This window comes from Ochotona princeps, chromosome 15 (assembly GCF_030435755.1).
Source record: "Ochotona princeps isolate mOchPri1 chromosome 15, mOchPri1.hap1, whole genome shotgun sequence".
Taxonomy (NCBI): domain Eukaryota; kingdom Metazoa; phylum Chordata; class Mammalia; order Lagomorpha; family Ochotonidae; genus Ochotona; species Ochotona princeps.
The window spans coordinates 41,111,682-41,129,833 of record NC_080846.1 but is presented as its reverse complement, the minus strand read 5'-3'; positions in this window follow the sequence as shown (position 1 = coordinate 41,129,833).

The following is an 18,152-nucleotide window of genomic DNA, read 5'->3' as shown; positions in this document are numbered from 1 at the left end:
AATACTGTGCTGAAGTCCATACATAATAAGGAAGATACTGAACAATGCTGACTGCAAGGAATTTACCCAGTTTTCTGCTTTTTTTCATTTTGGGTAGTAGTTGCAGATTTGATCAGGAATCAGTAAATGTGCCTAGGCAGTGAAGCAGGTACTTCAGAGACCACAAGGATGTTGCTGATAATTCCAGTTCTGCCCACACCTATACTGTGCAGCTTGGCAGAAATTACTGTGACTTATTAACACATAGTTTTCTCAACTGTAAAATGGGAATAATATCCATCTCCCAGGAATGATGGACCAGGAACTAATCAGAATATACATGCTACATTGAAAAGTAACCTAACGAGCAGCTTCCATCTGTCAAACTTCTGTTTTACTTTTACACACAATACATTAGCGGTGCTTTCAGAGTCAGTCTGAAATATAATTGCCTTCTAAAATACATGGTGATTTTGTAATAATTTTTCCCTCTGGGTAAATGCTCACCGAGGTGGCTTTGCTTGCTTTTTAATTGTACGTAGAGGGAGGGAAAAGCATTTTGCTTTGGAAAATAAAGAGCCTCATTTTTTTCCAAAGTGATTTGGCAGTTTAAAAATTCCATTTAAATAGTCACTAAGCAAAATAAGGAAAAGCGAATGCTCACACACTTTCATTAAAGTACTTTTAAATTAAACTCACAACATCAAGGATGACTTTCAGTCACTTTGCCACAAAGCTTTTAATAAAGATTTAAGGGTCTAATTTTGTTATGCAAAATTGATGGCTTGGGGAAATGCTTTTTATCATTTCCAGCAGAAAATTCAGATTATTTATTTATAAGCCACATAACATAAACTGCTTGCTCTATTGGGAACATAAAATGAAATGTATACCTATAAGATTTATGTATAATAAATTCTATAATTAAATTTATATAATTATTAATGCATTTACTGTATATTTCATGCTTACATATAATTTCATAAGATTTTATAGGGCTAAAGTTGGGTACTTCATTTTGTTACACTACTGCATTCAAGATGGAGCTCTGTGGTTAAAGTGTATTATAAAAATTGATTTCAAATACCCATTATTTTGCTAGCCTTTGGGTGAATATCAACGTTTTAAAAAATAACAATTCCATTATTTGTACCTCATTTTATTATTTTCTTGAAAATATGGTTTCTAGTACTTGCTAATACTACTCTTACTATTGCATGTATAGAAATATAACTATGCTATTAAATAATGGTTTTATACCCCTAAGGATTATGCTGCATTTATTTAAGACTTTAAAAAGAATGTACTTAATGAATACTTAAAATGTACTTATACTTGAAATGAAGGCATCAATTATGTTTATTGGACATTCTAATTTCTGTCCACCATGTGGGAGACCTGTACTCTTGAGTGGAGAGCGCAGGTTCAAGTCCTGCCTCTGCACACCAGATTCCACCTAACTACTAACACACGCCCTGGCAGGCAGGGTAGGATGGCTCAAGTAGCTGGGTCCAGTCACCCACAAGGGAAATGCAGACTGATATTGCAGTGTTGACCTGGTGCAGCAGCAGCAGCTGTTGCCATTGTTTGAGAGATGAACCAAAGGATGGGAGCTCTGCCTCTACTTCTTTCTCACTTTTTAAAGATTGAAACAAACTTTTTTGGAAAGTCAGCTGTACAGAAATGAAGAAAGACAGAGAGGAGGATGTTTCATCCTCCCCAAGTGGCCGCAAAGGCTGGAGCTGAGCTGATCTGAAGCTATGAACCAGAAGCCCATTCTGAATCTCTCATACAGGTGCAGGGTCCCAAGGCTTTTGGCTGTTCTCAACTGCTTTCCCAGGCCACCAGCAGGGAGCTGGATGGTTAGCGGGGCTGCCGGGATCAGAATTAGGGCACCCATATGGGATCCCAGCATGTGCAGGGCTAGGACTTAAGCTGCTAGGCTACTGCAATGGGTCCTCTGTCTTTGCTTCTCTCTCTCCTCCCTCCCTCTCCTCTACCTACAAAATAAATAAAATTAATAATGATGTAATGTTTTTAATAAGATAACCATGGTGGGCATCTTTGTGCAGTGGGTTAAGCTGCCACACCCATATTGCAGTGGCTGGTTTTGACCTGAGCTACTGTGCTGTGCTTCCAATTCTTCTTCCTGTTAACCTGAATACTAGGAGGCAGCATACGATGGTTCAAGAGGTTGACTTCCTTTCACCCATGTGGTAGACTAGGATAGATTCCAGAATCCTGGCTTTGACCTTATCTAGCCACAGGTGTTGCAGACCTTTTAGGGAGTGAATCACATAGGAAAGACCTTTCAACCACCTGTCTGTCTGTCTCTCTCTTTCTCCTCCCTCCCTTTTAAATAAATGAAAATAAATAAATAAATAAATATTAAGAAAAATCAATTCTTTTGTAAATTTTTTACACTTGATCTTAGCCAAAAGTCTAAGCAGCAATATCCAACTACGTTTGTTAGAGAGGAAAATGATGTGTCAATTGGAAAACTTTGAGAGATACTAATTTAATATGAAGGGACTTCACTTTTTGTGCTACCGAGGAAAGGGTCTATACAGGGTTTTTGATTCCTGGTATAACTCAGATGGAAGCTGCCACAGACTCAGAGCCCTGGATGTCCTGCAAATGAAGCAGGGGGAGTTCCTCAAGTTCCTTTCAGCAAGAACTCATCCAGGTGACATCAGCCATGACTTACAAGTGGAACAGGACATCTGAAAAACGAAAAGTGATGGCGTGATCTACATCATCTATGTGAAGAGGACCAGAAGCCAAGATAGCAGTAAGGGTGTAGGCAGGTTTAAACTGACAGTCTTTAGCCAGAGTGAAGCACAGAGGGCAGATTCCAGAAAATAATAGAGGCAGGCTGATGACAGAGGGTTGCCAGGAGACGCTTGGACACTGGAGAAGCAGCAGAGACAATGTAACAATGCTACAGTGACCAGATAACCCAGCAGTGGTCAGTAAGCAGTGGCCAAAGCTCTAGCAGCAACCAGGTGGGACAGGGACTTCACCGGGAGCTCAGGAAGTGAATGCAGGCAAAGAAGTGCCCATATTGCTGGTTTGTTTGATCTGATCACAAGCAGAGACAAAGTAGCAGACTCCAGGGGCAGTGTCAGAACAGGGTGGATCTCATAGCCCAGAACATCACCAGTACTGCATCAGGAGCCATTTTTTTTTTTTTTTTTTTTTTTTTTTGGTAATGGGGCACAGGCTGTGGGACTAGAGGGATGGGCAGCAGCAAGCTTGTTTCTGGCTCACGTCAGGTGCCATTTTGCATAGTGTGGCAAAGTGTGCGGTGGGGGAGGGGGCATGGGAAGGAGAGGGGAAGGACAGCAGTCAACTGCACATGCTCTAAGCTGGGAGTAAAATCACTTCAGGCTCAGTGCATGGCACTGGTCCCTCAGGGAAGACAGTACAGATGTAGTATCCTGCACATTCCAACAGATTCGGGTGGCCCTCAGAACTAAGAACCAGCAGGTTTCAGCAACATCAGCATTTCCCTACTGAACACTGAGTGCTCAGCCCCCCACCAAAGACTGCTCAAACCACCGAAGAGGTGAACAAGAATTGAGCAGTCCTAAGTTGCTCTTCACACTCTCTAAGGCAGAAATGGAAATAAGTTTGATGGAAAATAAACATCAGTTTTTAAAAGCCAAAGGAAAAATTAAGTGATCTCATAATTTTCATGGAAAAATCCATGTTATCTTGTAATTTCATTTATGCATGAATATTAAAGGAAACAAAAAGTGAAAATATCAGAACTACTTTATCAAGACAGAGCTCATAAAATGATCAAATGTGTTTGAAAACATCTTTATTAATATTTGTCTTGATCGATGATATATCTAAAAGATCACAATATTCTGGGCTCAGCATGGTAGCCTTGTGGCTATAGTTCATGCCTTGCATGTGCCAGGATCCCATATGGGTGCTGATTCTAATTCTGGTTCTTCCCATCCAGCTCCCTGCTTGTGGCCTGGGAAGGCAGTCAAGGACGGCCCAAAGCTTGGGACGCTGTACCCACATGGGAGACCCAGAAGAGGCTCCTGGTTCCTGGCTTCAGATCGATCCAGCTCCTTCTGTTGCGGCCAGCTGGGGAGTAAATCATCTGAGGGAAGACCTTCCTTTCTGTCTCTACTTCTCTCTGTATATTGTTTTTCCCATAAAAACAAATCTTAAAAAAAAAAACCCACACCACTGGCATACATTTGGCATGGGTCAGGGACAGACCAGTTCACCTCATCCACTGGCAAATCCGAACACCGGAGCACAGTGTGGGTCGAGCCAGTGTGGGTCACGACAAAAACCAGTCCACAATACGGAATGCCAGGGTGAGGTTGCCTGTACCAGATGTGACTGCAGCGCCCATCTAGCATGCGTGAGAACCAGGAAGGGAGGGGGCAGAGCCTGTGGGGGGAATAAGGGGTGCTTCCCTTGCTGGACAGCTACTCCCACTGGAGAGTGTGAGCTGGGATGGGGACAGACCAGACTAGGCAGGGCTACAGCACCTGTGCGCCTCATGTGGACCAGATCGGGGAAGAGCCAGGCTGGGCTGATTATTCCTACTGGTGCAATCTACAATTGGAGTGAGTGAGGGTTGTTGGGGCTTAGCCACAGCATCAGCTGGCAGAAGCTGGCACTGGGGGCTAGTTCTGTCAAGTCTAACCACAGGACCATCTGGAGAGTGCATAATCCGGGAGTGGGAGTGGCCTGGGAGGGAAATAGTGGGCTCCTCCCTCTTGGGTTACCACCCCACGGAAGGGCACAAAAACTAGGGTAGGGGCTGGGGTGACTTGAGAGATACCCAACAACATCCGTGAAGGCTGGATAGTTGAGCTGGTTAGATGGAACATGGTTTTAATACCCATTGACATGTATGAGAGCAGAAGGGGAAGTGGGACAGACTGGATTAGTCTGCTGCACATACTGGCAAACCAGGGTAGGGGGCGGGCCTGGTGGGAGTTATTATGGGTCGCTCCAACTAGGCTGCAGCCCACATTGGTTTGTGTGAGGGCTTTGTATGTGCTGGGCAGAACCAGGCTGGACTGCAAACACCCATTGGTTCCAGTAGAAGACAGGGATGGAAACAGAACCAACCCAGCAATTGCAACCACCAGCTGATCCGGGCAATGGACTGTGCCGGACCCTGCTAGTACATACAAGAATCTGGTCTGGGAACACCTCAGACAAAGTCTCTTTGGGGATCCCCCCAATCGAGCTTCTGGATTCAGAACCCTTACCATCAAAAGACAGAGGACAGAACAAGTCAATCAACCACCTCACCTATATGTTGGCAGGGAAAAACTGGGCAAATGGAGACTCTATGATGGACTATGTCAACTAGTGGATTCTTCAACGACCTCATCGTGCTTGGAGTGGTGAGAGTGGCAGCAATTCAGAACTGGTGAACTATCAAAACCACTTGAGCAAGACCCTTGGAGCATGCCCCACATCCGGGACCTGGGGTGGGTGGGAGACTGGGTGGGGCTTCTCCCTTAAAATCCCCTTTTACATCAGATATATTAAGGAAACAATATGGAACTAATTGTCTTGCCCATCTTCCTGTAGCGCTTGAACGTTTTTACCCTAATTATGTCAAGATTGTCAAAAAATAAATTAAAAAGACCACAATTTCTGATACATAACCGTGAAATATACACATCTTGCATTAAGAATTTTATTCACTGAGTCAATGTACTGTTATGACCATTGAGTGTGCATGCTGTTTGTGCAGGAGAAGTTAAAAGAATAGGGTCTTAAAGTTTAAATCAGGCATAATTGAGGAATTAAAGTTGGGACAAAAAGTTACTTAGGACATGAGAAAAGGAGTCACTACCACAAATAAGTTATCTTAGATTCTGGTTCTAAGTCCAGTTGTTTGTTTCTCCCATCTTTCTACACTCACACTTCCTTCATTTTTTTTTTAAATTTAAACAATGTGCCTAATCTGAGCAGTATCTAACGGCAAAGTTACTCTGTTTGCAGTACCTCTGTTGATTAATGCATCTGTTATGTGTAGAAGAAAAGCCTTCACTCAACTTGGTTCTTTCTCAAACTTCTCAACTTTGCACTGCACAGTGGCTCAACAGGCTAATCCTCCATCTTACATCTCCTGCATCCCGTATGAGTACCAACTATATTCCTGGCTGCTACACTTCCAATCCAGCTCTCTGCTTGGGGCTTGAGAAAGCAGCTGAGGATCGCTCAAGGCATTGGGATCCCTACACCCACATTGGAGATGCAGAAGAAACTCCTGGTTCCTGGTTTCACATTGACTCAGCTCTGGCCTTTGAGCCCATTGGCCAAGTGAAGCAGAGAATAAAAGATCACTCTGCTTGTATTGCCTTTTCTCTGTGAATCTATCTTTCAAATAAAAATAGATAAATCTTTTAAAAAATAGTCTAAAGGAAGATAAAAACCAAAATATACAAGGTAGATAGCACAATATCTTTTATGTTTCATGTCAAATTACATCTGTTGCCTGGTATGGAGATATTCATCTATGTACAAATTTTTCATAATATCAAACATTACAATACTAAGATCAAAAACAGAGAAACCTTGTAGTACAATCATTGCATACACACAGCTAAGGTTAAGTGTATTTAATTTTTATTTGTAGTTTATTTTATTCAACAGGCAGCGAGAGAAAGAAAAACTACCGTCTTTGGGTTCACTCTCCAAACACCCACCACAATCGAGGTTAGTTTGGGTGGATGTTAGGATCTGAAAACACTGAATTCAGGCCATCCATGTGGGTATCTGGCCCCAAATTTTATCTTGGAGGTTTCTTGGGGTGAACAGCAGCAGGAAACTGGAATCAGCCAGAAAAGCTCAAAATCCATCTGAGCCTTGTTTATAAGATGTAGGTGTCATAAGATTCTGACAGCTTCACAGTTCAGTAAAATGCCCCACCTCATCTATAAGTTCTCAAACTTAAAATGAATAACCTAGTATCTTCTATAACTCAAATATCAAATTAAGAATATACTTGTAGTATCTGTTATAGGATACTGTAATATTACTATGCAAAATATGATAAATTTTAAGGCATTTCCCTCAGGAAGCATATAGTCTACTCAAGGAAAAGGCTGGAAAAAAGTATTTGAAGAGTTAAATATAACGTACTAAGCACATTTCCATAACAGAAAGTAGTGCATGATGAAATGACTAATGACCCTGATGGCACAGGTAGCCTCCCCCCGAGTGTTTCACTAAAGTTTGACTGTGTTCCCCTACCAAAGCCCACTGCTTCAGTCCTCATCTGACTGCAGAACTCAAACAGGAAGTGTTCACGTGCTCCTCTCTCACCTTAACCTCTGCTGTGACTCTGTTGATTTAACCTGATCTTTCACAAAGAAATTCCTTTCAGAAACACCTTCCCACTGTGTCCTTTTGAGCTTTGCATCTGTGGTCAGTCCACCTCTTAAAATCCTTACTCTCTACTCTGATTCTTCTCTTCACATCAATGTTTTTACTGAAACTGAGATGTTCCCTGAGGTAATGGCTTCTCTTCATCAAATGCCATCAAAGCTGTTTTTCTTTTCACTCCTTTGCCATATTCCTCAGAGCCTCAGGGGAAGTGGACTTCCTCCCTGCTCTTCACTGATGATTTCCAAGCATAACAGCCTCTTTTTTCTGGAAATACCTTACCCTTTGGGTGCTTGCGCTATCAGGTTATATCACCCCTGCACCCTCACCTCATTGATGTCCTCACCAATCTCTTGTTAACCCTTCCATTCATTCCAAGCTTAAACTCTCACTTAATTGCTCGAGAACTCCCAGCATGATTTTTTTTCTCACTACTTTCTTATAGATCAGCTTTCATCTTTCCTTAATTTCTTTGTCTAACAAAGTTTTTATAATCCACATTAACAGAATAACATCAGTAGTTATTGTTTATTGCATATTTTCTGGATGCCAGGTATATTACTGTTTAATGTGATTTCCATTCAACTCACTACAGCCTTAAGAAATAAGTCCATTATCATCCTCATTTGGACAATGTTATGCAGTCAACAATTTGCATTTTTGATAGATCTTTTTATCTTTGCAAACTTCAAATTCCTAACCTCCGTCCTGCTTTTTTCTTGCCATTGCTCTTAACTTACACAATGCTCACTTTGGAATGGTTCAAAGAAGCCTTTTATTTGTACCCAAGTAGATAAATACTAGTGGAATAAAAAGTATAACTATTATACACACACACACACACACACACACATATATACACATATATACATATATATGTAATGTATAATATTGCAATTTGAAATTATGTTCTCACTGGGCTCCCAGAGACTACTGCCAGGCCTAATATAATTTCCTATTGGGCCTATTGGGCCCAGTTCTTACTCTTCAATAATTAACAGTAGTACATTATGTACTTTAAGACAACAACAGGAAAGAATTTTGAATATTTTCATTCTGAAGAAAAAAAAATATTTTAGGTATTGGATATACTTATCACTTGTATTTGATCATTAGACAACATAGATATATACTGAAATAACACATTGTACTCCATTAATACATGTAATTATTATGTGTCAATTGAAACCAAAATTTTAAAAGTAAGTTGTTAATCTTTTTATATATTAGGTACTCAAAAAATATTGGTTTTTTTGTACACAATCAAGTTTCATAAACATTTAGCAGTAACCATCCCTTCACAGGTCTCTTCTCACATCTCCTACTCCTTCCTCGTACCTCCCACTCAACTGATGATTTCATTACAATCATTTATAAGTGAAATACCATGCAGAGGAAACCTCACTTATTTTCTCACAAATAAATCTGTAAATAGTTCTACCCCATAGGCTCTGTCCTCCCATATTTGTTATTTGTTTTGTTTTGCCTTTTGTTTTTTTCTGTCTGATGCCAGATCCTACATGAAATTACCAAAAACAACAACAAAAGAAAACAAACAAACAAACAAAAAACCCAGTTATGGAATTGGCATTTAGCCCAGCACTTGAGAAATTTGATTTTCACCTGGGTTCAGGTCAGGTCCTGACTCTCGGCTCCAACTTCCTGGATGCAGACAGGAGCAGCTGTCAAGTGTCAAGCTGTCAGCACCTGGAGGCAGGTAATGGGTTAAGTCGCTAGGCTCTTGCCTCTAGTGGGGAGACCTGGACTTTATTCTCAGCTCTCAGCTTTAACTTAGTGGCCCACCTCCGGCTCTTTTGGTACTTGGGAGTAAGTCAGGGGTAGAGAGCTCTGTCTCTTTCTTTCCAATAAATTAAGTTTTTAAAAAGTACTTCTGTGACTTATATCCTGAAAGTAATAAGTTCAATACACTACACATCTCATCATCTTGCTAATGGGTTCCATATGACACTAACTTTGGTCATGACATAACCCTTCAAGAGGCTAAATTCACCGCCATGTTCTATCTCCTCTTTACATCTTTTCTGTCTTTGCTACAAGAGACATCTTTCTCTTGTTGAAGCAAGTGAGGCCTAGGATTTGAACAGATTATATGGAGACAGCCCAGCAAAAGCATTCACGGAAGGCCCTGAGGATTTCCTAAGATCTTGTTCGCTGGGACTGGGTTTTATGATCATGTTAGTTGCAGGGGAATCTTAATTTATTTTCATCTATATATTTAGCTTAATAAGTGCTCAAGATTTGATGGATTACTAAAACGGTTTTACCAACCAAGGGCTACTGATGAGAGGATAGAACCATTATGTCAACAAAAAAAGTACATACAATTTCCACATGAGGTTATACATTTATACTAATCTCATTTAAAAATGTCTAGGTTTATTGAGACTCGCAATATGGCCGACATAGGAGGATGGATGTGAGGGAGCTAACACACAGAGATGGACAGAACGCGACAAAAGCGTAAGTGGAGCAGCATAGAGCTGCAGGGAGAGGAACGTGAAGTTCCCTGGACAGTGTGGAGACAAAAAAATCCACACAACTCGGAAGAGCAACCAGGAAAAAACAAAACAAAATAAAACAAAAGGCAGGGAAGATGGCGTCCCGCTCCAGACCTGCTGAGTCACATTTAAGTGCAGCCGCCAGGAGCCGCAGTCGCCAGGAGCCGCAGTCGCCAGGAGCCGCAGCCGCGGCGAAGGTCCTCACCAGCAGCAGAGGCAGACTGCAAGAACCTGAGGTTTGAGTGAGCTGGGTAGGGGCAGCAGTGGGTCAGAGGCTCCCAGAGTTAACACTCCAGGGGCACGCACAGAGCCTGAACATCCTTGGTGCTCATCTCCCCACTTCTCCCTCCCCCCCGGAGATTTCAGCATCTGGGGACACAGGGCAAGTGTCTTGAAACTGCCAAAACTGTGTCTTGAAGGTGATGCACAGCAGTCCTGTGCGCTGAGGTAAAAGGCGCACTGAATACTCCCCCGTGCCTTGTGGACTGGCACACAGCTAGGCAGTACTGACCCACAGGAACCCGCGCATGCCTCTGGGCTGTGCGGACCGAGGCGCACCTCTGGGCTGGGCAGTCCCGTGCGAGCACTGGGGTGGGCGGTCCCCAGCAATGGGGTGGGCAGTCCTGCGCTGCTGGGGTGGGCGGACCTGCGCAGGAGGCGCTTCCAGAGAGCACCTGGAACACCCCACGCCCTACAGTCCCATGCTTGGGAGACGCACCAGGAGGGCACTGTGGACCTGCGTGCAGGAGGTGTTCCCAGAGAGCACCTGGAACCTCCATGCCCTGCAGTCCCTGGCACTGCGGACACACTGAGAAAGCATCTAGAATCCTCCGAGCCCTGTGATCCTGTGCACAGGGGGCGCACACAGAGAGTGCCTGCATTTCCCCACACCCTGTGGTCGCATATGTGTAGGGGACGAGCTCAGAGTGTGCTTTGAATCTGCTGGGCCTTGGAAGTGGCACCCTGAGGTCCAGTGTACTGGAGACGCACCAAAAGTGCCTTAAAAATTCCCACACCCTGCTACTCCATGCCTGCAGACTCCGATCTCTGCAGGATAGCGCTTGGAGACCCCTCAGCATGCTGGTGCCTGGGTCTCTCAAAAAGAAACACTAACACAATGGGAAGAAATACCAGAAAAGGTAATGATCCAGATGAGAGAGCCAGCACCCCACCAATAAAGGATCAAAAGCCAATGTCTATTTCGGAGATGCGAGATGAAGACATGGAAGATCTACCAGACAAGGAATTAAAAAAAATAATGTTAAAATCTGTCAGAGACAATGAGAAGAATTGGGAGGACTTCAAGGAATTCAAGAACCATATAGTCACAGAAATACAACAAATGAAAAGTAAAATTCTTGACTTAGAGCACAAAATGGAGAGCCTAACCAACAGAATAAATACAGCAGAAGAGAGGATCTCTGAAACGGAAGACAGGCAAAATGAACATACCCAGCTCATTAAACAGCTGGAGACAAGTCTGAACAAAGCCAATAAGACCATACAAGAAATGAAAGACAACCTCAGAAAATCGAATATTAGGATTATTGGCCTTCCTGAAGGAGCAGAAAGAGAGTGAGGAATGCAAATGGTACTCGACGAAATTATACAGGAAAACTTCCAAAACCTTGGAACATGAACCCTGCCCAAATCCAGGATGGTCAGAGGACTCCCAGCAGATATGACCCAAAGAGATCTTCACCCAGACATATGGTGCTCAAGTTCCACTCCAATGAAGACAAAGAAAGAATCCTGAGACAAGTATGAAGCAGAGAAAAGATCACATACTGGGGAAAACCAATCAGAATCACTGCTGACTTCTCTGAAGAGACCTTACAAGCAAGAAGAGAATGGACAAAGATCTTTCAAATCCTGAATCAGAACAACTGTCGACCAAGAATAATGTATCCAGCAAAGATCTCATTCGTATTTGAGAACGAAATCGGATACTTCCATAGCAAAGAGAAATTAGAAGAATATGCCTGCACAAAACCAGCTTTACAAAATCTCCTTAGAAATGCACCAAATCCAGAAAAAAAGGAAGCGAATCATAAGCAAAGATGGCAAACAGGAAGGTCTCCCCAGTAAAGTCCACACAAGGAGGGGCAATTACACAGATATCAACACCCACAAAAACACATACGTATGGTGGGGCAAAATCGCAACCTCTCAATTTTAACTCTTAACACAAATGGCCTAAACTCACCAATCAAGAGGCATAGATTAACGCAATGGATCATCAAACAGCACCCAACTACCTGTTGCCTACAAGAAACACATCTAACCAGAAAAAACTCCAAGAAGCTGAAATTGAAGGGGTGGAAAAAGATATATCATGCCAATGGACGAGAAAAAAAGGCAGGAGTAACTGTCTTAATTTCAGATGATATAGACTTCAATCTTACAAGCATCAAAAAGGACAGGGAAGGTCATTATATAGTGGTGAAGGGATTGATCCATCAGGAAGTAATTACCATCGTGAACATATATGCACCGAATCCTAACGTGCCTAGCTACGTGAAGCAGTTGCTTACAGACTTAAGGGGAGACATAGATATGCACACAATAATTGTGGGTGATCTTAACACCCCGCTAACAACAATAGACAGATCAACAAAACAAAAATTCAACAAAGAAACAACAGAGCTCATACAAACAATAGAACAATTGGACTTGGTAGACATTTATAGAACTTTTTATCCTAAGGCCACAGATTATACATTTTTTTCAGCAGTGCATGGCACCTTCTCCAGGATCGACCACATAAAAGGACACAAAGCAAATCTAAATAACTTCAAAAAGATAGGAATCATACCATGTACCCTCTCAGACCACCACGGAATGAAATTAGAAATCAGCAATTCAAAATGCCCCAGGAAATACAGAAACTCTTGGAGGCTGAACAATATGCTATTAAAACGAACAATGGATCAGAGAAGAAATTAAAGATGAGATCAAAAAATTTATGGAAACCAATGAAAACTCTGACACAACATTCTAAAATTTGTGGGACACTGCCAAAGCAGTGCTACGGGGTAAACTCATCGCAATTGTAGCTCATGTCAAGGCCCAAGAGAGGCGCCAAACAGAGGAACTAAACACACACCTCCAGGAATTGGAAAAACAACAGCAGAAGAGCCCCACACACAATAGGAAACAAGAAATCATCAAAACAAGGGAGGAAATTAATCAGATAGAAATAAAAAAAATGATACACAAAATCAATGAATCAAAAAGCTGGTTTTATGAGAAGATAAACAAAATAGATGCCCCACTGGCCCGAGTGACAAAGAAAAAACAAGAGAAAGCAAGAATTAACAGCATCAAAGATGAAAAAGGTAACATAACAACAGACACCGCAACCATTAAGAACATAATTAGAAATTACTACAAAGCACTGTACTCCAACAAATCAGAAGACCACCAAGAAATGGAAGAGTTCTTAGACTTCTACCACCTGCCAAAACTTAGCCCAGAGGCAACAAACGACCTGAACAAACCCATAACTGAAGCAGAGATTGAATCAGTGATTAAAGATCTCCCAACAAAGAAAAGCCCAGGCCCAGACGGCTTCACTACAGAATTCTACAAAACATTCCGAGCAGAACTAACCCCAATCCTCTACAAACTCTTCAAAACAATAGAAAAGGAAGCAACCCTTCCAAACTCATTCTATGAAGCCAACATTACCTTAATCCCAAAACCAGAGAACCAACAGAGAAGGAAAACTATAGACCTCTTTCATGAACATTGATGCTAAGATTCTCAACACAATCCTAGCCAATAGAATTCAAAAACACATCAGACAGATCATTCATCCTGATCAAGTAGGATTCATCCCTGAAATGCAGGGATGGTTCAACATAAGGAAATCCATAAAAGTGATACACCACATCCAAAAACTGAAAAACAAGAATCACATGATAGTATCAATAGATGCAGAAAAAGCTTTCGACAAAATCCAACACCGCTTCCTGTTAAAAACCCTAACCAAGGTAGGCATAGATGGAAAAATCCACAACATAATCAAAGCAATATATGAAAAACCCAACGCCAGCATCATACTGAATGGAGAAAAACTGGAACCCTTCCCACTGAGATCTGGAACAAGACAGGGATGTCCACTTTCTCCACTACTATTCAACATAGTCCTAGAGGTACTAGCTGAGGCCATAAGACAAGAAAAAGAAATCAGAGGAATCCAAATGGGAAACAAAGAAGTCAAGCTTTCACTATACGCAGATAACATGATTCTTTATGTAGAAGAGCCAAGAGACTCAATACAGAGACTGCTAGAACTTATACGAGAGTTTGGTAGAGTGGCAGGGTACAAAATTAATGAACAAAAATCAATAGCCATAGTGTATGCCAACAGCCCCAAGATGGAAAAAGATTTAACCAGCAAGATACCATTCAAAATAACAGAGAAAAGCATGACATATCTGGGAATAAATCTAACCAAAAATGTAGGAAACCTATTTGAAGAAAACGACAAACTACTTAAAAAAGAAATTGAACAAGACCTCAAAAGATGGAGTAACATCCCATGCTCCTGGATAGGTAAAATCAATATCATTAAAATGTCTATACTGCCAAAAGCAATATATACATTCAACGCAATCTCAATCAAATTGCCCAAAACATTCTTCATGGAAGTGGAAACAATGATCCAAAGGTTCATCTGGAACACAAAAAACCACGGATAGCTAGAACCATCCTGAAGAACAGGAAGTTAGCAGGGGGAATCACAGTTCCGGACCTCTGGACATACTATAGGGCAGTGGTTATCAAAACAGTGTGGTACTGGCACAAACATAGAGAGGAAGATCAATGGAGCAGAATAGAAACACCAGAAGGGAACTCACACAGATACAGCCAAATAATCTTTGATAAAAGGACAAACGACAATCCAGGCAAATGGGAAGGTCTGTTCAATAAATGCTGTTGGGACAACTGGTTAATAGCCTGCAGAAACAAAAAAAAAATAGACCCACATCTCTCACCATACACTAAGATCAGATCTAAATGGATAACAGATCTAAACCTACATCCAGAAACCTTCAAACTTTTGGAAGAAAATGTTGGAAATACTCTGCAAGATCAAGGGTAGGTCCCGACTTCCTAAAAAGGACACCAAAGGCAATAGAAATCAAGACCAGAATAAACAAATGGGACCTCATCAAACTAAGAAGCTTCTGTACAGCAAGGGACATAAGCAACAAAGTAAAAAAGCAACCCACAGAATGGGAGATCTTTGCGCACGACATAGGTGATAGAGGGCTAATCTCTAGAATATACAAAGAGCTACAAAACAACCAAAATGTCAAAACAAACAAGCCACTCAAGAAATGGGCACGGGAAATGGGCAGACATTTCACAAAGGAACAAACCCAAATGTCAAATAAACATATGAAAAAATGCTCAAGTTCCCTGGCAATAAGGGAAATCCAAATTAAAACATCAATGAGGTACCACCTAACGCCAGTAAGACTGGCCCACATGAATAAAAGCACCAACAACACTTGCTGGTGAGGTTGCGGGGGAAAAGGGAACCCTACTCCATTGCTGGTGGGGCTGCAGGCTGGTACAGCCTCTATGGAAATCAGTATGGAGAACATTCAAACAACTCAAAATCAACATACCATATGATCCAGCAATAGCACTCCTAGGAATATATCCAGAACACTTGTTTTATGAGAAACCAACATGCACTCCCATGTTCATAGCAGCACAATCAGTAATTGCAAAAACATGGAAGCAGCCAAAATGCCCATCAGCAGAGCATTGGATAAGAAAGCTATGGTTCAGGGCCCGGCGGCGTGGCCTAGCGGCTAGAGTCCTCGCCTTGAAAGCCCTGGGATCCCATATGGGCGCCGGTTCTCATCCCGGCAGCTCCACTTCCCATCTGGCTCCCTGCTTGTGGCCTGGGAAAGCAGTTGAGGACGGCCCAATGCATTGGGACCCTGCACCTGTTTGGGAGACCCGGAAGAGGTTCCAGGTTCCCGGCTTCGGATCGGCGTGCACCAGCCCGTTGCAGCTCACTTGGGGAGTGAAACATCGGATGAAAGATCTTCCTCTCTGTCTCTCCTCCTCTGTGTATATCTGGCTGTAATAAAATGAATAAATCTTAAAAAACAAGAAAAGAAAGCTATGGTTCATCTACTCCATGGAATACTACTCAGCTATTAAAAAAAAAACAAAATGCAGTTCTTTGTGGCCAAATGGGCCAAACTGGAAACCATAGTGCTAAGAGAAATGAGCCAATCCCAAAAGGTTAAATACCACATGTTTGCCTTAATTTAAGATGACACGATGTTATGTATAACATGTTTTGTTATGTATGTTATATGTTGTGTATAAACTAAGATTGAAATGTCAATGAGATGGTCACAGAAGGTGGTTAAGAACTCACATTTTTAACATATTGGTTACTCATTACTATGTCAATTAATTCCATAATGATGTAAATTTTTGCTGATGGTAGTTGGAGCTTTTAATTGATCGGGATGATACTCTGCTGGCTCTGTCTTCAAACCAGAGAGGGTATATCTAAGAAGCCGTTGAACTTGACTGGACAATAAGATGCTGGACTCTATGTTTGGTATATGCTTGCAATGAGGGAATCTCAACTGAACTTGAACTGTGGTTATGCAACAAGGTGGAGGACTCCACCATGGTGGGAGGGTTTGGGGAGGGGTGCGGAGAATCCCAGTACCTATGAAACTGTGTCACATAATACAATGTAATTAATGAATAAAAAAAAATTTAAAAAATGTCTAGGTTTGAGGTTTGCCTCATCTGTTAAATGAAAATGATAGTATCTTAAATGCTTCTCAAAAAGAAAGTGGATATGGTGTTTTCAAAGACTAAACCAGATGATACAAAACCAGTGTTTCTGAATTTTATATATGTATATATATATATATATTCATTTTGTTTATGGGAACTACAAAGATCGTAAATATGTCTACACAAGGAGAGTAATGTGATATTCATAATGCCATTGGTATTGGATTATGAATATTTACGACACACACAAAGTTCAGAAACCTTCAAAAACAAAATGTTACAGCTGCTAACATGACTACTTGGAGGAATTAAACCATTTTTATTCACAAGACAGCCCCTCCCTCTGTGCATGTGCACGCACACACACGCACGGCAAACCATGCAAACACCATTGTTGAATACTTGCAATATGCCAGAAGCAGTTCTACACCTTTTACAAACATTGCCTTATATCTCACCCAGTAACCTTAAAATATTAAACACGACTTAGTAATCACATATCAGGAAACCTGGGCAGAAAGGGTTAGATAATTTGCCTAACCTCGTAAAAGTAGTCAGTATCAGAATTGGGAAGGAAGACAGTCACCTTGGACTACTGCTCTAACCCTGCTCTCTGCCATTGAGGCTGTACTGCTCCCAATGCCAGTGGAATCAGCACAGGAATAAAATGTGTTTCCACATCAAACTAGTTTTTGAGTTCCATTTTTCATTTCTCTCTCTCTAACAAAGACAAACACTCGTTACTTTCAGGATCGTCGTGCAGAATTCACACGTGTATGTTCCTAACTATTGCTACTAATAACAGGCCTCCTTAAATCAATTCACTAGGGCCTGGAGCAAAGGTGTAGCAATATAATCTTCTGCCCAGAAATTCCATTTTTTAGCATTTTAGTTTGATCTTGGTAAATGCTGAGTTCTGTTACCTGTGCTTTGGTCTCCCTCTACATAAATAAAGTGTGAAAAATGAAAAAAAGCCCACAGTGAGGAACTTTGGTATTATATCCATCTCTCTTTTCCTATGGCACAAAAACCCTCCAGGTTTTCAAAAATGGCCAAATTTGGGATTTCAGTCTAAGAGCAAAACTCCTAGCCAGTGCAAGTCAGAGAGGGAGAAACACGAAATTGGAATGAGAAATGCTGGAGGTTGTTCCCTATGTTCTTCACGTGGAAGAAACAGAGATGACAGGGATTTAAGACTTCCTGGGAGGCACCACTGAACGTCCCATTAGCAAAGCACCAAGGCCTTCCATGCAATCACAGTCCTAATCTCTATTGCACCTTCGAGGTAAAACCTTGCCTGCTTGAGCAGATGCCTGCTTAGATCACATTGTTTTGCAGGTAGAAGATATTTTTCTTTCCTGGAAGGGTTGCTGGGGTACTTTAAAAGTTATTTTTGTGGTGGTGATGGAGGTGGTGAGGGTTGATAATGGAAGGGGTCTGAATCATCACTAGAAATCCAGAGAAGGCAGGAAAAGCAGATCA